Genomic DNA, 26,871 nt, shown 5'->3' on the forward strand with positions numbered 1-26,871 from the left:
TATACTAGAAGTGACATGTGATTATATTTTCACGCAATTTGGGTGCATACATCCAGAATAACCACCTCTGGCCGTAATAACGGCCTTGATACGCCTGGGCATTGAGTCAAACAGAGCCTGGATGGCGTGTGCAGGTACAGCTGCCTATGCAGCTTCAACACGATACCACTGTTCATCAAGAGTATTGTGACGAGCCAGTTGCTCGGCCACCATTGACCAGACGTTTTCAGTTGGTGAGAGATCTGGAGAATGTGCTGGCCAGGGCAGCAGTCGAATATTTTCTGTACCCAGAAAGGCCCGTACAGGACCTACAACATGCGGTCGTGCATTATCCTGCTGAAATGTAGGGTTTCGCAGGGCTCGAATGAAAGATAGAGCCACGGGTCGTAACACATCTGAAATGTAACGTCCACTGTTCAAAGTGCCGTCAGTGCGAACAACAGATGACCGAAACGTGTAACCAATGGCACCCCACCATCACGCCAGTATGGCGATGACGAATACACGCTTCCAATGTGCGTTCACCGCAATGTCGCCAGACACAGATGTGACCTTCATGATTCTGTAAACAGAACCTGGATTCATCCGAAAAAATGACGTTATGCCATTCGTGCACCCAGGGTCGTCGTTGAGTACACCATCGCAGGCGCTCTTCTCTGTGATGCAGCGTCATGGGTAACCGCAGCCATGGTCTCCGAGCTGATAGTCCATGCCGCTGCAAACGTCGTCGAACTGTTCGTGAAGATGGTTGTTGTCTTGCAAACGTCCCCATCTGTTGATGGAGACGTGGCTGCACGATCCGTTACAGCCATGCGCCTAAGATGCCTGTCATCTCGACTGCTATTGATACGAGGCCGTTGGGATCCAGCACGGCGTTCCGTATTACCCTCCTGAACCCACCGATTCCATATTCTGCTAACAGTCATTGGATCTCGACCAATGCGCGCAGCAATGTCGCGATGATAAACCGCAATCGCGATAGGCTACAAGCCGACCTTTATCATAGTCGGAAACGTGATGGTACGCATTTCTCCTCCTTACACGAGGCATCACAACAACGTTTCACCAGGCAACGCCGGTCAACTGCTGTTTGTATGAGAAATCTGTTGGAAACTTTCCTCATGTCAGCACGTTGTAGGTGTCGCCACCGGCGCCAACCTTGTGTGAATGCTCTGAAAAGCTAATCATTTGCATATCACAGCATCTTCTTCCTGTCGGTTAAATTTCGCGTCTGTAGCACGTCATCTTCGTGGTGCAGCAATTTTAATGGCCAGTAGTGTAACACTGAGTTGGATAGCGATATGCATATATACAGACAGCGGTAGCATTGCATACACAGCGTATAAAGGGTCAATAAATAAGCGGAGCTGTCATTTGTTCTCAGATGAAAAGGCGGAAAGATTTACGACGTGATTATGACTGCACGGTGTGAATTAAAAGAATTTCGGAAATCGTTAGGGAATTCAATATTCCAAGATCCACGGAGTTACGAGTGTGCCGAAACACCAGATTTTAGGCATTACCTCTCACCACGGACAACGCAGTGGCCGACGGCCCTCACCTAACGACCGAGAGCGAATAGGTGAAATAATCGAGAAATCGATATTGGACGTACGACGAACGTACCCGTTAGGACAGTGCAACGCATTTTGGGGTTAAGGCAGCAAAACATCGACACGAGTGCCTTTGCTAACAGCACGACATCGACTGCAGCGCCTTTTTCTAGGAACGTGACCATGTCGGTTGGACCCTAAACGACTGGAAAACCGTGGCGTTGTCAGATGAGATTCTGTTTCAGTTGGTAAGAGCTGATGGTAGGCAGCAACTATGGTGCAGACCCCACGAAGCCATCTACATCTACATCTATGTGATTACTCTGCTATTCACAATAAAGTGCCTTGCAGAGGGTTCAATGAACCACCTTCATGCTGTCTCTCTACCATTCCACTCTCGAACGGCACGTGGAAAAACGAGCACTTAAATTTTGCTGTGCGAGCCCTGAATTCTCTTATTTTATCGTGATGATCATTTCTTTCTATGTAGGTGGGTGCAAATCAGAATGTTTTCGCAATCGGAGGAGAAAACTGGTAATTGAAATTTCATGATAAGATCCCGTCGCAACGAAAAAGCCTTTGTTTTAGTGATTGCCACTCCAATTCACGTATCATGTCTGTGACACTATCTCCCCTATTTCGCGATAATACAAAACGAGCTGCCTTCTTTGTGCTTTTTCGATGTCATCCGTCAGTCCCACCTGATGCGCATCCCACACCGCACAGCAATACTCTAGATAGGGCGGACAAGCGTAGTGTAAGCAATCTCTCTGGTAGACCTGCTGCACCTTCTAAGTTTTCTGCCAATGAATCGCAGTCTTTGGTTTGCTCTACCCACAATATTATCTATGTGATCGTTGCAGTTTAGGTTATTTGTTATTGTAATTCCTAAGTATTTAGTTGAATTTACAGCCCTCATATTTGTGTGACTTATCGCGTAATCGAAATTTAGCTGATTTCTTTTAGTACTCATGTGAATAACTTCACACTTTTCTTTAGTCAGGGTCAATTGCCACTTTTCGCACCATACAGATATCTTATCTAAATCATTTTGCAAGTCGTTTTGATCATCTGATGACTTTACAAGACGGTAAATGACACCATCACCTGCAAACAATTTAAGACGGCTACTCAGATTGTCTCCTATGTCCTTAATATAGATGAGGAACAATAGAGGGCCTAGAGCAGTTCCTTGGGGAACGCCGATTATTACTTCTGTTTACGCAAGTTGTCAGCAAGGCACTGTGCAAGCTAGTGGCGGCTTTGTAATAGCGTGGGCTCTGTTTACATGCTAAGGACTGGGCCTTGTGATCCAACTGAACCGATCACTGACTGGTAACGGTTATTTTCGGCTGCTTAGAGACCATTTGCAGTTATTCATAGACTTAATGTTCCCAAACATCGATGAAATTTTCACAGATCACAACGTTCCATGTCACTGGACCACAGTTGTTCGCGATTGGTTTGAAGAACTTTTCCGACGCTTCAGGCGAATGATTTGGCCTCCCAGATCGTCCGACATGAATCTCAATCGAACATTTATGAGACATAATCGAAAGCACAGTTCGTGCACAGAATCCTGCACCGGCAACACGTTCGTAATTATGGACGGCTATAAAGGCAGCATGGCTCATTATTTTTGCAAGTGACTTCCAGTGACTTGTTGAGTCGATGCCACTTTGTCTTGCTGCACTAAGCCGGGCAGAAGGAGGTGTGACAGGATATTAGGAGGTAGCCCATGACTTTTGTCACCTTGTACGTAGCATATCTCCACCGTCTTCTCCTGTTATATTCGCAAATTGTAGAAAATGAGAATACTATAGCTGACGCACTGGCAGCCATGGGCTGGATTATATCCTTTTATTACATAAGGTTGACTTCATTCTTTTGTGGGACTCGCGTAATGCGCAGCCCACTAGCTTTCTAGACAAGGAGGTGGGCCAGACTGGGATACCCGCACGGCGGATTAGCGACACTGGCCACTATGGTTTTAGGCGGTTTGTGGAAAAGTGGAACCGCGTTCCACTGTATGGTTCTGAAACGAGTGCCTACTACCCTACTTCCGGCCGTCGCCGTCCCTAGAGTATCAGATTCATTTTCTACTGTAGGCTTAATTCGTGTCTCTATGACCACAAGGATGTAGATATGAAGCGATGGTGGATTAAGGATAAAATGGGGTAGCACAGGTCTACTGAAATAACAGTCGACTGCAGACTGTTTTAAACAGACACACTGTCAGAAGATATGCAAGACCCTCAAGGAATGTATTCTGTGGCACGTGGGGCTGTAGTGTTAGTGGTTCATTTACCATCGGTGGGAGTCCTCTCCGTGCACCCACTGTTTTGGCTCTGCAGGCAGTAGCTATGCTAAGTTTAGAGGTGAACAGTGCTAGCAACCTTCATTCTAGGATACAAACATGCTCCATCGACGACTATGTACACCTCTTGAACAGCTTCAGACATTTGAACAGGGTCGCACTGTGGTCTTGCAGGAAGCTGGCTGGACGAATCGACGGACTGCTGCACATGGTGGGCACAGCATATCGATGATATGTAGCTGCTTTCAGCTGCTAGACTGACAAAGAACACTACAGGAACAGGTTTGGGAAGTCATTCCACCCCCATCTTATTCACCTGCTATTGCGCCCTCAGATTTTCATCTTTTCCACCGTCTGTCGAAGAACCTTCAACGAGCATCCTCTCCGAATGCAAATGCGCGCCCTGTTTACGGCTCGACGAGTTCTTCGCCTCAAAACCGTATGATTTCTCCATTCCGCGGAATCGAAAAGTTACCCCAGCGTTAGCAGACTTTGTAAATTTGAAGAATAATGTGTTATTGATGATGAAAGTCTGTTATTTGCATCAATTGTGTTTATTAGACTTATGAAAAAACTCTACAGACCTATGCACCAATCATAGCAAATGAAATTGACTGATGTTAATCGTGGAATCAACAATGTTAACACATTTCAAAATAAACTTCATTGAAATTAATTTTATTTTTAAGGAAGAAAATTATTTTGAAAAATTTGTCACAAATGAGAAAGAAATTATAGTGGAAACTACACGAGACGCTTTGGCTCTTTATAAAGGCAGAATGCTTGGCGTTGCATCTTATCTGTGCTCGTTGCTATTTGACGTCAACGGCGGCTGGTTGATGCTGGAGGCATAAGTTTTATAGCCCCATCAGTCATGAAATTGCCTCGGATTCGTTCTATTCCTGGGAGTATGATTCCCCAGGTGGTAATGTTATACTCCGTATCATTTCTTTGCTCTTAGGACAGTTACACGTTGTTATTTCTGTTCACATCCAAGTTCGAATGAGTGGGATTACGACGTTCCTTACACACACGATTCTGTGATCAATGTCCCGTAAATAATTTTAAAATAGTATGAAATTCAGTTTGACTTGCCGATCGCGAAACTACGGCCCATCCGCTTTTAGCAATCATGAATTCACCCTTCTCACGAATTAACGAGTTTGAAAGCTTCCGCGGCGATAGTCAATGTTTCAACACGTGCGGCAGCTCGTTGAGGTCAGTATTTTAAAGTTCATTAATTCGTGGAACTCAGTTAAGTGCAAACAGTTCGGTTCTAACCACGACAATCACTGTCCATTCGCGGGTACATTGTCGTTGCTCTTTATAGTACTTCAAAAAGTTCGCAGTATTCAGTCCTACGTTTTCTTTCAAGACATTCACGTCGAAATTAGATTCTAACTGTGACCGCAAAATAAGAACGCAGCCATAAATTTTGATGTGTTTCTGTCTCGCACGATTACGGAACGTACACGCTTCAATCACCACAGCACATCATTTGACTGACACCGTTCGACTGCAACTATCGATATCGCTCTCCCATCGTAATTCATATATCAGTTTTGCCTATTATGTATAGTATTACACAGCGCATTTCACAAATGTGGAAGAAGATCAGACATACGCTGAAATTTCTGCATATTCAATGAAAAAGAAATTCATATAGTAGTATAAATAAAGCAAAAAATATATATTTCGTACTATAGAACAAAACTAAAATATTCTAAACCGTCGGAGATATACTTACAGAGTAAATTAGCAAGCAAAAGAGAAGAAATGAAAAAAAATTGTCTTCCGTCATTAGCAATATCCTCACAGCCGGGCAAATAAAATTTTCACAAGTAATTTGTTGCTTGACTCTCACTGAAACGTGTGCTTTGGGTATTTCAACCTACTCCTCTCTACGCTACACAATACTTCTCTTATTGCGTCTGGAATTGCGTTTGGGTTAAGCATCTTAACGACGCTATTGTGCTGCCAGAACGATACCGCGTGACGTAAAGTGCAGTTCTTCTTTGAATGGTCTTCTCATCCTCAATTACTCCTTCGCTGTAACGGTGCCTCAAATGGAGATACTTCTAATATCCATCTGGATCTACTGTCGTTGACTCTGAGAGGCAGACTAATTTACATGTATGCCCTGCAAATCATCGCAAACGTGTGGCAGAGGGCAGGTTGTGTTGTAATATCAACGAAACGTCCCGTAGCCGTTGGAGGAGATTACGTTTTCAGTACGGTTAATGTGCGTAATCTTTTTTTGTCCATTGATAAATAGTGAGGCTGTGAGACAAGGAAAGAGGGGTCAAGCAAGGAGCTTCTGTAACACCAAAACTATTCCCAGCGGCTCTGGAAACAAAGTAATAACATTGTATTTAAAATGCCATTGTCGGAGACAAAAAATACCAGTTTCGAAATTTGCTGAGGAAACCGGATAACCGTAAAAACTATAAAAGAAACATCATAACGTTCTTATTACTAGCTTACCCAGAGAGTATCCCCCTTCCAAAGGTACGTTTACATTGCTATTACAAAAGAAAATTCCGTTAGCGCCATACGGAACACATTTCGTCACAATATTGCGCACTGGGTTCTACCCGTGAGAGAAAGCCGTGCATCATAGCACAGTGATCTCAGTAAGACTCCGTTAAGTCTCTACTTCTGACCGTAGGGACACCTCGAACATGTCGTATTCATCGTCTTTGTTTATTGTTGACCCCTGCATTACTTTTCTCGTAAGTGGGACAACGAACGGATTGTGGTGGTCGTCGCCCAGCACCGGATTTTCCTTGTACACCTATTTCTTGCAGCATACGAACTGGTTTTCCACTATTCCCGCACTTTCTACATCTTCGCAGAATCAGACACCTTTCTGCTGCGTCATTACCACTTATTGGTTATGCACGTTGATACGCCAAAGAGACTCAAAGGAATTACAATCGGTAACATACTTGAGCTCAATGCCGTGTCCCATACAGAACATAATCAGAAGACTGATCGCGGACAATGTTTTGCAGGAAGATCTGCAGAGGATAAATGTTAGGCAGTTGAACGTCAATATGGAAGGTGTTGCAGAAAGACACACGGCAGACCACAAATTTCTCGATAAATCAATGAAAATATTAAAAACTGTAAAATACGAGAGACTAATCAATCCTAACGACCTTTGGTGGAAAGACCATATAAAAGAAGTTGTACGACGGGCAGTTGCCAGACGGATATTCATTGCAAAAAGGCCCTGTAACTCCTGTTTAGCCCATTATTCAGTATTAGTAGTCAATCTTGGACCCTATCCAGGCAGGATCGTAGAGAAAATCCACAGAGAAACAGCGCTTTTGTCACATTTTTGTTTATTAAATACAAGAGTTTGAGGAAGATGCTCGTCAGAGAGAGCTGTTGCGCATCACAAAAAAGATGGTTTGCGGAGTATAACTGTAGATGTTATGAAGAATGGGAGGAGATGGAACAAGGTTAACAGTCTCTTATCGGCTCGAAATCAGGATTGAAATGCAACATTAGCTCATTTCGACAATACAGAGAGAAAGAATCTATTTCAATTTGTGGAAGCAACCCTCCTAGTTTTCGTGTGTGAAAGTACCATCACTCACGCTTATTGCAGTGATTGCTCATTGTCTACAAATAGAAGTATATGTCTCTGGTAGTTTCACACATTACGCGGATTCAACTTCATTACAGTGTTTTCGTCCGCAGCTCGTGGTCGTGCGGTAGCGTTCTCGCTTCCCGCGCCCGGGTTCCCGGGTTCGATTCCCGGCGGGGTCGGGGATTTTCTCTGCCTCGTGATGACTGGGTGTTGTGTGCTGTCCTTATATTAGTTACGTTTAGGTAGTTCTAAGTTCTAGGGGACTGATTTTAAGTCCCATAGTGCTCAGAGCTATCTGAACCATTACAGTGTTTTCAAACGACAGTGCAATGAGACCCGCGGTTCGTCGGGTACATGTGACTTTAGTTTGTGTGGTACTATGGGCGAATTATGGCCACAAGTTTCGTTGATAAAAATGTTCGTTGATTTCTAACACTAATAGAAGTTTGCTCGAGTGCTGTCATACTGAGAAATTTTCTCCAAGTTCTTCGATGATCCGTAACAACATACTTCAGAAAATTTCGACCACAGTCGGGCCTACTAGAAATCAGTGAGCTTCAGTGCCGAACTTTGGTTCACGATTGTTCCCGAAGAACTTTTAATCCGTTTCGAGATACTTTGGGACTTGAGCAGCTATAGTTGGGCAGTTAATATACGAAATGATCTGTTTTTCGTCGATTGTCTACTCGGAAACTGAGTTTAGGCACGCTTCTCTGCTGTCGGACTTCAATTCTCATTGCATCTCGTGCCGTCATCAGTCTGACTGAATAAACTACCGTGTGTAGTAGCGCGATTGTTAGCAAACAGGAGTCGCATTCGGGAGGACGTTGGTTCAAATCCTCGTTCAGCCATCTAGACTTAGGTTCTCCGTTATTCTCCTAAATCGCTCCACACAAATGTCGGGATGGTTAGTTTGAAAACGGGTCCGTCGCGTACATATTGTGAAAATGGATGTATGAATGTTTGTAAGTTCCACAACCCCTCCTAAACCCTAGACAACTTCACGTAAACTTGGTTCACATATCCCTTACTATAACGCAACTATCGCTGTGGAGGTAAGAACCATCTGCGTATCATAAATCAGGAGATATGACATCATAACCGGTGAGATGCGTGAGAAACTGCCGAACTTGTATTACGGTTAAATGTATTACTTCTGTGTTACTAACTATATTCGCAGCAAAATTTTGCAGACTGCCTGTACCTACAAAATTTTATCATTTATGATGTTAGTTCAAATCCTCGTTCAGCCATCTAGACTTAGGTTCTCCGTTATTCCCCAAATCGCTCCACACAAATGCCGGGATCATAAACATTGAGAAGCGTGAAAACGTGCCGCAGTGATCATGACGTTCATAATTATTGCTTGTTTGGTAACGACTCTATGCACTAAACCTTCTTCAGGCAGTATATTCATATACCGCTGAATGTACTTAAACATATATATCACTGTGCGACACACGGTTCAAGAGATATGACGTCATAAACTCTGAGATGCGTGATAAAATGCCACATCATGCATGAAGTTTTAATACATTTATCCTTTACTGCTACAGTCAAGTCACCTTAAGGAAATCCCTCACATATGGCAGCGCTTTTGACAGATTCGAGCTGCGAAGCGCAAACGGCTGTAGGCGAAAACAATAGCCGTCTACAGACTTATAGAGACGTTTACAAAATTGCGTTGCAGACACGAGAAGCATCTACGCAAAGCGTACAGAATTTCAATTTTTCGATATCACACCACTGACGCAGTTCATTTTTTTGTTTTAGTTTCTAATAGAAAATTGGCAAAGCGGATACAATGGCAATACCGGGCTTGTCGGCTAGTACACGACAAAACGCAAAGGTATCCGTCTTCGGCATAAATCACAAGTAGTGCTATGAAGAACAACATAGCAAGAAACGAGCAGATAATTTGCAACTAAATATTTTTTCCAAAATTCATAGAGTGAGAAAATTACAAAGAGTATTGCATTTTCCGCTGATTAGCTGAAAAATTTTTCCAGCGGATGAATTTCAGTCTCAGCGTTTGTCACACTTTTCGTTCAATAGTTGGTTTGTTCGAAACATATACTAGCTGCAGTGGTTTTAGGGCTTTTCCTCTCCACTGAATGAGTCGCATGAAACAAGAACAAGACTGAGATTGCGTAACTTTCAACCAATACGTACATATAAATGTAATTGAGCTAGGTGCCACAGTGGTTAAGTCATTGCAGTCGTACTCTGGCTACTTAGTCCAGTGAAACTGTCAGAAAAAAGCCTGTACCTTGCAAAAGGTGGGGTAGAAGATTTTATTTTTTTAAATCGTTCATATTGTTGGAAAGGTTAGAAAACCAAGTTTTGCCAACAAAATTTCTCTTGGGAAAACTCCCTGCAGTCAAAAAACTTCGAAAATTTCGGACTTTTTCAGTTTTTTCAAAATATCTCAGTTTCATTTGCTCCTATCGCTTTAACGTCTATTTTCTTTTTTAAAGAGCACAAAATTGTCTACAAATTTGATTTTTACCATTTTTTTCTACTCCCAGTATCTAAGGCACTACAGCGTGTCAAAAAATACCAATTTTTCAAATTTCGAGCAAAGTGGCAAATTACCTAATTTTTGAACACTGTTATTTCAGTTTCTATTTGTATAGTATAAACATATTACTCATCATGTTATTCATTGGCATTTACCATCTCACTCTGCTGCAGGGCCAGGACAAACAGCTTCATATTCAGTAACTACGAACACATTCACGTCGGATTGCGTGAAGTTTATTTATGTTACAATATCTAATACGATTGCATGCTGGTGCCGTACATTTTCTGCAGTTGATTGACGTTAATGATCAGTTATAAGAAAAAGTATGTAGGAATTGTTCTTTAGCGGACAAAAGCGTATTTATTTTTGGCGGGCGGAAGACGATTATCTCTGGTAATTGTTCACAGCGCGCTGACAGCTATTAGCACACAACAATAAGGGTCCTATAGTTTGGAGTCGCTTCCATTCAGTATATGTTGTGGTACTGAAAATGAGTATGTCTGACATAAATTTGTGTTTCATTTGCGAAAAAACTGTGGTGAGTGGTGGACGCAATGTGAAAAAGAAGTCGGCCGTTGTGGCCGTGCAGTTCTAGGCACTTCAGTCTGGAACCGCGTGACTGCTACGGTCGCAGGTTCGAATCCTGCCTCAGGGATGGATGTGTGTGATGTCCTTAGGTTAGTTAGGTTTAAGTAGTTCTAAGTTCTAGGGAACTGATGACCACAGATGTTAAGTCCCATAGTGCTCAGAGCACACATATCGATTTTAGTGCTAAACGCAGGGAATCTGCCCACACCCGTTTTTTGAAAACGCTCAGTGAAGTTATGTTGCATGAAGCATGCTACAAGAAGTTCATTATTGAGAGAATGATAGCAGCTAGCCCTCGACAGCCTCAGGAACCAACAGGCGTGCTACGTCGATCGCAGGAAAAAGGTCAGTTCATTTTCAAAGAGAAATGCTTCTTATTTGCAAAAGGGAATTCTGATGACTATTTTAACCAAGCAGTTAAGATTGCCATATGCCAAACGAAATTTTGTTTACAAAGTAATGAAACTGGAAGTGCAACCGACAGTATTAGAACAGGCTAAACGACGTGGTGATGAATTTTGTCAACAAATGATAGAGCGGATTCAAAATGTAAATGATTTGGTTGCTGCAGATGGGTGATACCACAGATTTTGCTACAGAAAGTTCTTTCACCGTGTTCCAGCTACTGGACAGAATCGAGGTTACCGACCTGCAACACAAGTAGATGAAGGCATGGAGGCTATATTTGCCTACCTGGAAACCAATACGGAAGAATGTCAGTTTTCTATGGACGATCTGTTAGAGCAAATACCCACATCACCTCGTCCTGATATTCCAACTGTCAAGGCTCGCCTTTTCCAGAAATATGGTGACGATGTGATGATAGTTGAAACAGCTTCAAAGCCAGGCACAAGAAGATGCTGACGTTATGATTGTAACATCTGCCATTTCAAGAACCAAAGATTTTGGAAGTGTTGTCATTGTAGGAGAAGATATTGATCTGCTTTTGCTCATGACCGGTTTGGGGCAAGGCATTGAAAACTTATTTTTCTTAAAGCCAGGAAGAGGAAAAGCAGAAGACAAGTGGTTTTCCACTGCATCTTACAAGTATGACAGTGAATATATTCTGTTCACTCACGCCTTTAGCGGATGTGATGCAACATCCGCTTTTTTGGTCAAGGAAAAATTAAGTGTTGCAATATTGTTGCGAAAAATTAACACCTAACCTCAGCGCTTTGCACGTTCAATAAACCACATGCTACCCCTGAAGAAATAATAACAACAGGAGAACAGGTTACTATCGCATTGTATAGTGGAGGTGTCAGCAGTTTCCACACACTAGACCATTTGCGGTACCAGCTATTCGCCAAGTCTGCCACAAAAAGCAAACTGAATCTTGCACGATTGCCACCTACACAAGATGCTGCACAACATCATTCGTTGCGGACTTACCAACAAGTCGAAAGTTGGATGGGAAACTGGAAACCTCCTGAGAAATGGGGCTGAAATCACAGTGACCACGGTCCAATATTCGTTATAATGAGCTAACATCCAGCACCTGAAGCACTTCTTCACATTGTTCCATGCTCGTGTAAGCTGAACTGGGGCGGAGCGTGCTCCTGCAGAAAAGCGGGTTTGAAATGTTCTTCAATTTGCAAGAAATGTATTGGGGTCAACTGTGAAAACGTGCCAAAATTTTTATGTGAAGACAGTGAAGAAGATGTTATGGAGGATGTTGAGGAACCGCTGATGAAATCAACGAACTTGCTGAGGCTGACTCGCTGTTTAAAGAAAAGGTCAATCTGGGATCAACTCTATGTGCAGACCCTGAATCCGTAACTCAAGGTATTTCTGGTGACACTGAGGAACCTGGCCCATCAAAACGTTGGAAGTGATGCTCATACCTGTCTCAAGTGTGCTAAAGTGCTATATTACAAGTATTACACACCCACAACTGTCAACATTTTTTAGTAACTGACAATGCATTTTAATTGTAATAAAGCTACTTATTTTTAATGTCAACTGTGTGGCCTTTATACACAAGAATAATTACCTACCTAATTAGGTTGCCTATTGCACTAATAATAGTTCAGTTTCCTGAGACAATTCATTTTGTGTGTGTGGGTATGTCTCTTAATGAGATACTGGGCGTAGAAAATAATGGTAAGAATCAAATTTGTAGAGAATTTTGTGCTCTTTAAAAAAGAAAATAGACGTTAAAGCGATAGGAGCAAATGAAACTGAGATATTTTGAAAAAACTGAAAAATGTCCGTAAAGTTTTTTGACTGCAGAAAGTTTTCCCAAGAGAAATTTTGTTGGCAAAACTTGGTTTTGTAATCTTTCCAACAATATGAACGAGTTAAAAAAATAAAATCTTCTACCCCAACTTTTGCAAGGTATATCTGCATTTTGACTGGACTAACTGTTATACTGTTATGTAAAGTTTTTGCTGTTTCCCCAAACAGCTTAACGTAAACGCCATAGGCGATTGCCGCAACTATGTGAGTCACATCGGAGACTGGGTTTCGTCTCTAATGACTTCGGCATCCACCAGACGTTAAACGTTACTCTTACCTTCTCCTACAGCGCTCGTAAAGTGGTCAGGGATTTCTAGGAGAGGACTGCTGTAACAGTAACCATACACTATTATCGTTTGATGTCTGACGTCAGACGGCGGCAACCGACTAGGACTAGATATCTTGTCACTCAAGTGCTGACTTCCGCCCAATGATACCAGCACTTCAACCCTTTGGGATGACAAGGTTCCAACAGTCAAAATCGAAGAAAATTAGTTGTTAGTGGGACAAGGTTCTATCTGGCTTTTGCTACAAATAGAACGTACTCGTACTGCAATCTGTGAGGAACTTTAACCGAGATGGAAGAGCGCTGAAGTTCCAACGGATACCGCTTTGTTTGATTCGTTGGGATGAGTACAATTGAAAAGGTGGAACTCTATTTTTTTGTTATTGAATTAGTGTATTTTTCTTGTAAGTAATGCTAGGTATTCTGAATATCTGTATAATTATTAGTTTTCATTATCCTATCATCCAAACAAACATAAGGATTTCAACGGGGAAAATAGCCACCAAGTAAATTTTTAACTTTTGGAAGAAAAATAAACAAGAAAAAGGAAATTTGCTCTTATAAATAGACTGAAGAAATAAGCGTTCTTAACAATTCATGTTGACAAACATTGACATGGACCATATAAAAATGACTAATGTACGAGACAGCTGAATAATGAGTTGATGAAGCACTGTCATCAATTTGCACGAAAAGTATGGGGTGTTAGTTGACGCCTTGTCATTCCAAAGGGTCGACTTGTCGTTAATTAAGAATAATACATTTTTAGTTATCTTCCGCGTAACGATTTACTGATATCCCAAGTCTACTTTAAAATACGGATACGTAGATAGGTACACGTGGAGTCGCGAGAAAATGGTGTTAAATGAACAAAAGTAGTAGCAATAGTAATTAATGTGATATGCGAGCTTTTGAGAAACATGATAAATAAACTGGTTCTGATGGAATTTCAGACGGAATATACACACTTATTTTAAAAATAAATAAAACAGTATTCGATGAAAATCACTAAAAACTTATATTTTGTTGCGGAGGTATAAGATATACAAACAGTTACAGATAAAGGATAACAAATCGCAAAACAAGATGCTAACATAGGATTATAATGCGACGTAGGGCAAAAACTAGAAATAAGATTCTTCTGCAAGAAACTTCGAATATGATACCGGATGTGACAGATGTCGTAGGCTAATAGAATGTGCTGAGAGTAACAAGTTTGTCCTCAAGGCATTCCTCTAAAAGAAAACCATAGGAATTGATCTTCACAAGAATCAAATAGAACTAAAAACTGACGCGATTTTATCAGATAATAAGGAAATGAGACATGAAGTGCGCTCTTAAATTCGAACTGCAAGTGATCATAAACTCGTAAGGTGCAATGCAGAAATAAGTACAAAGGCAGAAACCGACAGCCAGCAAATAAATTAGATATTTACTGCGAGAAGTTATTTAATAGCCAAGAGATACTCCAAATGATATTAAGCAACAAGTTCAGCATTTTATAAAACGGACGTTAGACGAAAATAAAGAGTTTCAGCAAATGATAATAGGGAAAAGTAGAATATACTGAGTTATATGTTGTATACATGGAAGAACCCTGGAGATCCTAAAAGGTATCAGATAGATTATATAATGGTAAGACAGAGATTTAGGAACCAGGTTTTAAATTGTAAGACCTTTCCAGGGGTAGATGTGGACTCTGACCACAATCTATTGGTTATGAACTGTAGATTAAAACTGAAGAAACTGCAAAAAGGTGGGAATTTAAGGAGATGGGACCTGGATAAACTGAAAGAACCAGATGTTGTAGAGAGTTTCAGGGAGAGCATAAGGGAACAATTGACAGAAATGGGGGAAAGAAATACAGTAGAAGAAGAATGGGTAGCTTTGAGGGATGAAATAGTGAAGGCAACACAGGATCAAATAGGTAAAAAGACGAGGGCTAGTAGAAACCCTTGGGTTACAGAAGAAATGTTGAATTTAATTGATGAAAGGAGAAAACATAAAAATGCAGTAAATGAAGCAGGCAAGAAGGAATACAAACGTCTCAAAAATGATATCGACAGGAAGTGCAAAATGGCTAAGCAGGGATGGCTAGAGGACAAATGTAAGGATGTAAAGGCTTATCTCACTAGGGGTAAGATAGATACTGCCTACAGAAAAATTAAAGAGACCTATGGAGAAAGGAGAACCTGTGGTGTCACCGCCAGACACCACACTTGCTAGGTGGTAGCCTTTAAATCGGCCGTGGTCCGTTAGTATACGTCGGACCCGCGTGTCGCCACTATCAGTGATTGCAGACCGAGCGCCGTCACACGGCAGGTCTAGAGAGACTTCCTAGCACTCGCCCCAGTTAGACAGCCGACTTTGCTAGCGATGGTTCACTGACAAATTACGCTCTCATTTGCCGAGACGATAGTTAGCGTAGCCTTCAGCTACGTCATTTGCTACGACCTAGCAAGGTGCCATTACCAGTTACTATTGATGCTGTAAAACATGTACCGTCAAGAGCGATGTTCACCCATTATGGATTAAAGTTAAGTATTCCAACAGATACGTACTATTTTTGCTAGTATCATATCCCTGACCTGTTCCAGACCTCACGCCAGCCTGCGTGAGCTTAAACGCGTGCCTTTCGGCTTCCTCATAGTGGCTTGGCTGTCTTGCCAAGCCACAACAGAACCACTTGCATGAATATCAAGAGCTCAGATGGAAACCCAGTTCTAAGCAAAGAAGGGAAAGCAGAAAGGTGGAAGGAGTATATAGAGGGTCTATACAAGGGCGATGTACTTGAGAACAGTATTATGGAAATGGAAGAGGATGTAGGTGAAGATGAAATGAGAGATATGATACTACGTGAAGAGTTCGACAGACCACTGAAAGACCTGAGTCGAAACAAGGCCCCCGGAGTAGACAACATTCCATTAGAACTACTGACGGCCTTGGGAGAGCCAGTCCTGACAAAACTCTACCATCAGGTGAGCAAGATGTATGAGACAGGCGAAATACCCTCAGACTTCAAGAACAAAATAATAATTCCAATCCTAAAGAAAGCAGGTGTTGACAGATGTGAAAATTACCGAACTATCAGTTTAATAAGTCACAGCTGCAAAATACCAACGCGCATTCTTTGCAGACGAATGGAAAAACTGATAGAAGCCGACCTCAGGGAAGATCAGTTTGGATTCCGTAGAAACGTTGGAACACGTGAGGCAATACTGACCCTACTTACCTTAGAAGCTAGATTAAAAAAAGGCAAACCAACATTTCTAGCTTTTGTAGACTTAGAGAAAGCTTTTGACAATGTTGACTGGAATACTCTCTTTCAAATTCTGAAGGTATCAGGGGTAAAATACAGAGGGCGAAATGCTGTTTACAATTTGTACAGAAACCAGATGACAGTTATAAGAGTCGAGGGACATAAAAGGGAAGCAGTGGTTGGGAAGGGAGTGAGACAGGGTTGTAGCCTCTCCCCGATGTTATTCGATCTGTATATTGAGCAAGCAATAAAGGAAACAAAAGAAAAGTTCGGAGTAGGTATTAAAATCCATCGAGAAGAAATAAAAACTTTGAGGTTTGTAACCTCCCCACCGCAATTTTTAAAAGAAAGAAAATATAAAGCAATACTTAATAGAAATGCTGATGGACATGGCTCTATGCGTAACCTGCCTACAATCAAATGTACTGACAATAGCAACAAATGTGAAATTCGCAATCTGACTCAATTATAAATCCTTCAAAAAATTAAAGTCCATTCAGTGACAAGAGAATTCAATTAAACCGAAATATCGGTCTTTGGCCCTGTGAAAAACAATCAGAATTAAAGTCTTACCTCAGAATAAATGGATGTCACATATCTGCTCTTGTTGTTGCGCACCGCTTGGAGGAACTGCATTGCAAATAATAATATTCTCTTTTTTTGTGATTTTAGTGGAATTTTTCTTCAAAAGAAGTGGAATGAAATGGGAAGTGCAACGAGATCTTTAGTTCAAAAAATTAAACTTTTGAGAAAATGCTTTTTGAAATAAAAAATTATTATTGGGAGACTTGTTGGAGAATAATTACAATAAATAAAATTTTTCATTATCTAATGATTATATTAATTAACAGTATACCTTATTCCTCATCTTGACCATAGTTGCCGACCGCCTACATCACACAACCGCACTGGGCTGCTACTCTGCATAGCGACAACTAACTCGCAAAGACTACTACAGACAGAGAACCGCTCGCAACACTCGCGCGGTCAAGCGCATACTCTCTGGTCACAGATGCTACAATGCCTCGCCATCGCTGCTGCGTTACATACGTGTTTCATAACCCTCCACTCGGGGGGCAAAAATTTGGCAGCGATGGTGAGTCATTTGGACTTGCCAAGCGCGGCAAAATTTTTCTTTAATTAACAAAATTCTACAACTTACAGAATATTTAAATGTTGTGCACACGCACTAAGTACAAAATATATCAGACAAGGACAAAATGTGAATACTAAACATAGTAGCAAATCAGAAAAGTATATACAAATTATTTGACAGATAACAAAGTGCGCAGGCACTGAAAAAATTCTTTAGCATATTCACAACAAATAAACATAATGGCAAAAAAAAAAAAAAAATTCATGTCCAAAGTGCACATGCACTGAAAAATGTCTTTAGTATTTTCACAACAAATAAACATAATGGCAAACATCATGTCGACCAGTGACATAAGTGTACTCACACTGGAGTTTAGCGAATCGAAAAATGTATAACCTATGAACATAAATGATGTTACCAAAAAAAAAATTTTTTTTTATGTGACAAGAATCAGGATAGGAAAGGGAAGGATTGCATCATGGTTGTAGCACTTTAGATTGCACACAGCTGCTCTGAAAGTCCATATCTTTCCACAGTAGTACAACACCAAGTGACACAACTTGAAGTTCTTTTCCCATCAGAATTTATCAGTGTAGCCAAGACACTGAACTGTCGTAGTAATGTTCCATGTTTTCATTTTGGCAGTACATTAGGTACACCAAACAGTGGGACCATAATAATGTCTTCATCGCTCATGGTGGTGGACAGCATGTCGTGTCAACACCACACTCTTACAAGGCACACCAACGTAGAATTAGTGCAAAACCAAATATAGTGCTCCATGATCACTGGGATAAACAGGACAAATGGACATTGCAGTAATTCAGGGTAGTCAGCTTATAAGGTGAAGGACATTAAGTCACATAATATTGTCAATTACAGTAGTAGTGTGCGGCATTCATAGCCCAGTTATTGAACATTTCTGTACCATGTATGTAGTATTACAGAAAAATGTTCATTAATTGTTTTACATAGAATCAGTAATCTTCTTTTCCTAGTTACAAAGCATTATTAAATAATCGCATTCTTTTCAGTTACAGAGTATAATTAAGAATCATTAACCTTTTCCTAATTACAGTTAATTAATCATTTGTCATTAATTAATCATTTGTCTAATTACAGTTAATTAATCATTTGTATAATTACAGTTAATTAATCATTTGTCGTTAATTAATCATTTGTCTAATTACAGTTAATTAATCATTTGTATAATTACAGTTAATTAATCATTTGTCGTTAATTAATCATTTGTCTAATTACAGTTAATTAATTAATCATTTGTATCCTTAATTAATTACAAAGCATTATTAAACAGTACCATAGTTAATTAATTATGTGTCATTCCAATCTATTAAGAATCATTAGTCTTTTCCTAATTACAAAGCATTATGAAACAGTCACATTTATTTCCAATTACAAAGTATGAACATTGAAAACAAGAGTTAATTAATGGCATAATTAATAACAATTTCGTTGATTGACATTAATTATTGGCACTCAGTGGCCATCAAGTATTGAATAGAATAAAACATAGTTCATCATTCAGTATTATTCAGATCATTACAAAGTCATTATTAAAAATCAGTTAATTACAGTCAAATCATTAGTAATCACAGGCATTACAATAAACAGTGGCAGTTATTAGCTAGTGACAAAGCATTATTTTGAATATAGTCTCATTAAGAGGTCATTACTCGAGTGACATGCTATTCAGAGTTGATCAGTATTACTCAGAATTATCATAAACTAGTGACATTATGTGGGACTGGTAATACATTTTTTTGGTAGCAATGCATTGCGTTGGGATCGATAATTAATTGCTGAGGCATAATACTTTTTGCTTTTGACCTATTGCTGCAAATGAGGATAGGTAACGTCATTCGTCATGAGTCAGCTGTAGCAAGATTATGTAACAAGGCAGTACATGTGATCACATTTATAAATGATAAACACAAATGGGTAAAAAATATAAAAATGCAAGTACTAGAACAGGTATAATAAGTAACAGGTTTAGTAAGTGTCATGAAAAACTTCTCCTGGAAAAAATACAAAAACGGATTATTGACCTGAAAGAAGAAACGCACACTATGCTGAAAAGTAGTAAACTTCGAATTAACAAGTAGTGAAATGTGTATAAAATGTGTTCCATAGCTGTCCTTTCCAAAACTTTCCGTCATCCTACTATGCAATGTAACACCTGCTGTCAAAGCAAACCGCAACAAATACTTAAATAACTACGTAGCATAAATACATTACTTCAACATTATCCTCATCTGTAAAGAAAAAACTTCATTATCCATATCATCATAACTTCATTATTATCATCACCTGTAAAGAAAAACTTCATTATTCATAATACCATTTCCTTCATCATTATTCATCAGTATTCACTATCATCTGCAAAAAATCACTTCATTACTCATTACCTAACTATTCCTTATCTCTAGCATATTTCATCACTAAAACTAAGATGTGTAGTTCAGTCTGACAGCCTGCATCAATCACCTTGTATTCTGAAAGAAAAAATTAGTTAAGACTGCTATTCTACGATGAGTATAGTATATTCTTGTTAATGCTTGTTAATCCTGATCCATTTACTCTTCCTCATAAAGTTATTGCATCTCCTTTCGTTTATTCCGTAGGTGAAATTCCCATTTATGTTAAATTTATTTCTTAGAATCATCATTCCTTTCTGAAATTGATGAACAAAGATTAATGTCTTGCATTTAAATCCTATACCCACTAAATAATGACTGGTTTATGGTGACACAATTAACCATACAGCATAACATGACAGAAAACGTAATATGTCCAAGACATTGACAGTGTTCGGATGCGAAAAAATGTACACAGAATAATACAATGCAGTAGCAAAAAAAATGTGAAACAGTCACGATGTTGAGATGTCATAAGGCAAAAAAAAAAAATGTCAAAGTCGACTGGTGTGTGTTATATCTTAACTATTTCATAGTGCATACAAACAAAACTGGAGTACAGTCATATACACAAAAAAATGGAAAATGTGCACGGTCTGATGTGTGACGACAAGAAAAGCGACCTGCTAACCTTACCTTGCCGGGCACTTGCCAAGAAAAAAAATACGATAATCATCAATAAGTAGTCACATAAATATAATTGCAGAAATAGTCGTAAATGTGTAAATTCATCTGGAAAAATATGCACGGTCTGATGTGTAACGACAAGAAGAGCGACCTGCTAACCTTACCTTGCCGGGCACTTGCCAAGAAAAAAATACGATAATCATCAATAAGTAGTCAGGTGAATTAATTGCATTAGTAAATGGCATCATAGTGTGTTGAATCATACAGTGGTTTCACTCAATAAACGGTTTAATGTTTGAGATATGGTGATTGCCTTTCGATTTTCTGGTTCTCAAAGTTTCGACGTGTACAACATTGGGGTGAGGGATGCTGCGAATCCGATACGGACCTGCGTATAGAAGTTCAAATTTACTGCACTTACCTTTTAATTTGCTGGATAAATAGTGTGTACGTACTAATATCTTCTGTCCAACGTGAAAGTCGCGGCGTGTACAAACCTGTTTTTGCTGTCTTCTCCGGCGCTCTGCGGCACGTTTGATGTTGTTCAGCGCAATGTCAATTATTTCGTGGTGTCGTAGGCGACGATTTTTGGGGAATTCTATTAATTCTTTAATTTTGTTCGGTGGTTCAACGTTTTTCAGTATAACAGTCGGAGATAGCATAGTGGATTCATTTGGAATGGAATTAATTACATCTTGGAATGAGAGTATGTGTGTATCCCAATCAATATGTCTTTTGTGGCAGTATATTCTGCACAGCTTACCAATTTCCTTCATTAATCTTTCACAAGGGTTCGAAGAAGCGTGGTACTTGGATATATAGATCGGAGAAATGTTTCTAGCTCGTAACATGCGTGTCCATACACTACTACGAAATTGAGATCCATTATCAGAAATTACTTTCATTACATGCCCTACATGAAATAGAAAATGTTTTACAAATGCTTTCGAAACAGTTTTAGCAGTAGCTTTGCGTAACGGAGTGAAAGTAACAAATTTTGAAGTGAGCTCAACAGCGACAAAAATGTAGCAAAAACCTCTGTTAGTTCTCGGAATCGGACCAAAAATATCTACTGCGGCCATGTGTCTTAATTTCACAGGTATAATGGGATATAAAGGAGGAATATGTGAAGTGGTGTCTGATTTAGCTTTCTGGCAAATTTTACAAGACGCTAAAACTCGTCGTATACGTTTTTCCATGTTGGCAAAATAACAGTTCTGTCTCAGTATAAGAAAACATTTTCGTGCTCCGTAATGTGCGTAACTTAAATGAGTGTACCAAATTAGTTTGTTAACCAGTTCGTCAGGAATGCATAATAACCAAATGTTGCTGTCAGGATGTGAGCGGCGAAACAGAATGTCATTGCGTACAGTGTAGTGGTTCCTAATCGTAACATTTTTCCTATCTTGCCAAAGGTGTTTAATTTCTTTCCACACATTGTCCTTATTTTGTTCTTGTGCTATGTCCTGTAATGACGATGAAATAAAATTTTCAAATGCAACTTGCTGAATGTACATGACACTGAAATTTGTTTTGCAGAAGTTGGTTGCTACGTCTTGCTGATTGTTGCCGAGAGAACGCGATAGTGCGTCTGCTATAACATTTTGTGTGCCGGGAATGTGAACAATCGTAAAATTAAATTCCTGTAAATACAGTTTCCATCTACTTAATCTATCGTGAGTGAATTTGGCTGAAAGTAAAAATTGTATCGCTCTATGGTCTGTGTAGACGGTGGTATGTCTGCCATAAAGAAAGTGCCGAAATCTCGTAAAAGCCCATACAACACATAATGTTTCAAGTTCTGTGACGGAATAATTTCGTTCAGCAGGTGACAAAATGCGACTTGCAAATGCGATGTTTTTAATTACTGTAGAACCATCTTCTTCTATTTCCTGGAAAATGTGTACGCCTAAAGCGGTGTTGGAACTGTCGGTAGCAATGGAAAAATTTTTAGTAAGATCTGGATGCGATAAAAGTGGTGCATTCAACAAAGCATGTTTCAAATAACATTCTCGTGAGCAAAATTCTGCTTGTCAAAAGTAATGTTTGCGTTACTGTAGTATGCAATCTGTGCTGTATCTGGTTAAATTCTATCGTACGTGTTATTATTTACGGGAGAATGTTGTGGCATACCCACTATATGAACTGCTCTGTTATTTCTTACTGACGTGTTACGCTATGGATGACACCTATTGTCTGTTCCATTCATGATTATTTGTTGTTGCTGATGTTGTTGCTGCTCATAAGATCGACTGTTATTAAATGTACGCTGAAAATTGTGCTCATCATTCTTTTTACGTCTGTCCTAATAATCATTCCTATACGGTGTATTGCGATAGGAATTGAAATAGAGTGTTGTCTGTACGTAGTTATTTCTTTGCTGCCATGCGTTACTATTTGTTGGCGCTGAGACTATACGTGCACGCGGCGAAACATTAAAGTTTGGTTGACCTTGTAGACTGCATTGTTGGTTACGTATGCTAAGCGGTTGACTTTCATGCTATTGTGGTGAAAAACATCTATTGTTACCAAAAATGCGTTTGCTGTTAATTTTACACATACTGATGATTACGATTTTTATCTGTTATTTAAGTTCTCGTGATTCTGGAGTGCCTAATGAAAATTGTCACATTCGGTAAAAATTTGTCTTATCGGGTTTTCATTACATATTCTTAATACTAGGTAGAGCAATAGTTAAAGAGCAGTTTTGATAGATATAAAGGATAGTAGAAGAAAAGGCAGCAGTGCAGAAAACTAAAGATGAAACAGCACTACTACAGCTCGGGGCCCTATGCTCGCTACGGCACATATTCATTAAAGCGTAATGAATCCCCTGAGGTCTATTACGCACTGCAAATAAATTTCAGCTTTTGTGTTATAGGCAATGGCGGTACAAATTCAGAAATAAGTTGCTGTCTGCATGCTAATTGTTGTTTCTTCATTACAGGCAATGCTGTTGAAAGTGCAATAACAAATTGTCGCCTCAGGTTCAAAGCTAGTTTCTCCATTACAGATAATCGCGGTGAATGTACAAAGATAAATTGTCGTATACAGTGCAAAGCGTGTGCCTGTACGCCGTCATTATTACTTTCTTTACATTTTCTGGCGGATAAAATTTGCTCGTAATCTACGTTCTCGTCGTTGAATTTGAAAACACGTTTGGGTTTGTGAGTGTATCTGTTCGTCTGTGTCATTTCGGATTTCAAGTTGCATAGCTTTTCAGATTTTAAGTCGCGTAGCTTTTCGGATTTTAATTCGCGTAGTCTCTGTAAATTGTTCATATTATACACGCTGCGTGACTCTGATAAATGCTCGCAACGTGGCGGATTCTGTGACGTGTTGGTGACTGAAATAATTGTTAATTCTGTTACTTTAATACTTTCGTCAATCTGGTTGTTGTGTCGTTCACTTTTCTCGTCAGCCTCCGTATTCGGAGTGTGTGAAACTTCCACTGACTCCAAATCATCGCGAATCTGTACTTCGTTTTTAGGACATTCTTCAGTGACTGCATTAATTTCGTGGATCTGTGTTGCATTTGAATTATCTAAGCCTTGTGCAACAGTGCCAACTTCTTCATTACTGTTATTAGCACAAGCCTTAGTATCCGCATGTAATTGTTCTTTACTGTCCTGACATTGAACGGTAACAGCTGTAATCTCTTCCCTAACTTGTTTGTTCTGTTCATTAACATTATCGTGTTTTTCTCTCGGCTGTTTAATACTTTCAGAAAATTGTTTGTTCCGTTCTCTAAATTGTTTGTTTTCTTCTTCCAGTCGTTTGTTCTGCTCATCAAGTTTCTCACTAAGTTTGTCTAGTTTTTCGTTCTTTTGTTTGTTATCTCCCTAAGTTGTTTGAAATTTTCATTTTGTTGTTTGAACATTTTATTTAGTTCTTCACTGAGTTGTAGTAAAAATGCGATAACTTGATCCTCAGTAACATTACCCATTTGTTGTACCAATACTCTAATTTCATCCTCAGTAACATTGCCTACTATATTCTCTGTGCTATTTGACGGTGTATTTGCAATTGTCGCGTTTTGTGTGACCATTTGGTCATTCTTTGGTTCACAAAAGGCTTTCCCTGTCAAATGTACACTCTCATTCACTATTTCGGAATTAAATAAATCCGTCCTACTTTCAGTACATTGTTCATTTTCACTAGACAAATTTGTCTGTACATTACTTAGATTTTCTAAATCGGGTGTGTTAAGCTCGACAGCGTTCATTACAATAGAGCGTCCCGCGTCATCAATTGTCGTCAAGTTAACAGACGAGACAATTGAGTTCGTTTGTTCATTATCAAGGTAAAAGTCATCATTAGTGGTTGTAATGCATTGATTGTTAGTGAACGCAGGAATGTCATGATTACACTGCGTGTCACATGTCCTATCGGTAAAATTGTTTAAATCGGTAGTTTCGTTCGTAATACCTCGCGATACACTATTCACAGTCTTTCGCGGCATTTTTACAATAGTCAAAATTTTTCACCAAACAAATCAACACAATGCCAAAGCAACACACAAATACAACAAAGCAACAAATTGCCGTTGACCTGTAGAGAGAAAGTCACAATATTATTAAAAGCGTTGCGCTAAATCCTAATTATATCTAAGCAAACAAGAGCAGATATCTGACTGTCGCTCAAAAGACTCTCAACGAAATACGATCCTGGACTGGGTGTCGCCAAGTGTAACCTCCCCACCGCAATTTTTAAAAGAAAGAAAATATAAAGCAATACTTAATAGAAATGCTGATGGACATGGCTCTATGCGTAACCTGCCTACAATCAAATGTACTGACAATAGCAACAAATGTGAAATTCGCAATCTGACTCAATTATAAATCCTTCAAAAAATTAAAGTCCATTCAGTGACAAGAGAATTCAATTAAACCGAAATATCGGTCTTTGGCCCTGTGAAAAACAATCAGAATTAAAGTCTTACCTCAGAATAAATGGATGTCACATATCTGCTCTTGTTGTTGCGCACCGCTTGGAGGAACTGCATTGCAAATAATAATATTCTCTTTTTTTGTGATTTTAGTGGAATTTTTCTTCAAAAGAAGTGGAATGAAATGGGAAGTGCAACGAGATCTTTAGTTCAAAAAATTAAACTTTTGAGAAAATGCTTTTTGAAATAAAAAATTATTATTGGGAGACTTGTTGGAGAATAATTACAATAAATAAAATTTTTCATTATCTAATGATTATATTAATTAACAGTATACCTTATTCCTCATCTTGACCATAGTTGCCGACCGCCTACATCACACAACCGCACTGGGCTGCTACTCTGCATAGCGACAACTAACTCGCAAAGACTACTGCAGACAGAGAACCGCTCGCAACACTCGCGCGGTCAAGCGCATACTCTCTGGTCACAGATGCTACAATGCCTCGCCATCGCTGCTGCGTTACATACGTGTTTCAGGTTAACCGATGACATTGTAATTCTGTCAGAGACAGTAAAGGACTTGGAACATCAGTTGAACGGAATGGACAATGTCTTGAAAGGAGGGTGTAAGATGAACAACAACAAAAGCAAAACAAGGATAATGGAATGTAGTTGAATTAAGTAAGGTGATGCTGAGGGAATTAGGTTACGAAATGAGACACTTAAAGTAGTAAAGGAGTTTTGCTATTTGGAGAGCAAAATAACTGATGATGGTCGATGTAGACAGGATATAAAATGTAGACTGGCAATGGCAAGGAAAGCGTTTCTGAAAAAGAAAAATTTGTTAACATCGAGTATAGATTTAAGTGTCAGGAAGTCGTTTCTGAAAGTATTTGTATGGAGTTTAGCCATGTATGGAAGTGAAACGTGGACGATAAACAGTTTAGACAAGAAGAGAATAGAAGCCTTCGAAATGTGGTGCTACAGAAGAATGCTGAAGATTAGATGGGTGGATTACATAACTAATGAGGAGGTATTGAATAGAATTGGGGAGAAGAGGAGTTTGTGGCACAACTTGACTAGAAGAAGGGATCGGTTGGTAGGACGTGTTCTGAGACATCGAGGGATCACCAATTTAGTATTGGATGGTAGCGTGGAGGGTAAAAATCGTAGAGGGAGACCAAGAGATGAACACACTAAGCATATTCAGAAGGATGTAGGCTGCAGTAGGTACTGGGAGATGAAGAAGCTTGCACAGGATAGAGTAGCATGGAGAGCTGCATGAAACCAGTCTCAGGACTGTAAACCACAACAACAAGAACTGAGTTAAACAAAGTTCCTTGGTGATTGCTGTTCTATGGGCACCATGCCGTTGTCTAAGGCATGATTCAGTGGCTAACGTTTCGTGACCTGATGTGGAGATATACTCAGAGGCTATAAAGAAATGATTAATGGATTT

At 39.6% G+C, this 26,871-nt stretch overlaps 1 protein-coding gene across 1 annotated transcript in view; it reads right to left on the reverse strand.

The window, feature by feature from the left end:
• Positions 1-26,871, reverse strand: part of LOC126480792 (proton-coupled amino acid transporter-like protein CG1139) — a 318,621-nt gene that overhangs the window by 60,838 nt on the left and 230,912 nt on the right. The gene's annotated exons all lie outside the window — the stretch shown is intronic.

This window comes from Schistocerca serialis, chromosome 5 (genome assembly GCF_023864345.2).
Source record: "Schistocerca serialis cubense isolate TAMUIC-IGC-003099 chromosome 5, iqSchSeri2.2, whole genome shotgun sequence".
Lineage (NCBI taxonomy): Eukaryota > Metazoa > Arthropoda > Insecta > Orthoptera > Acrididae > Schistocerca > Schistocerca serialis.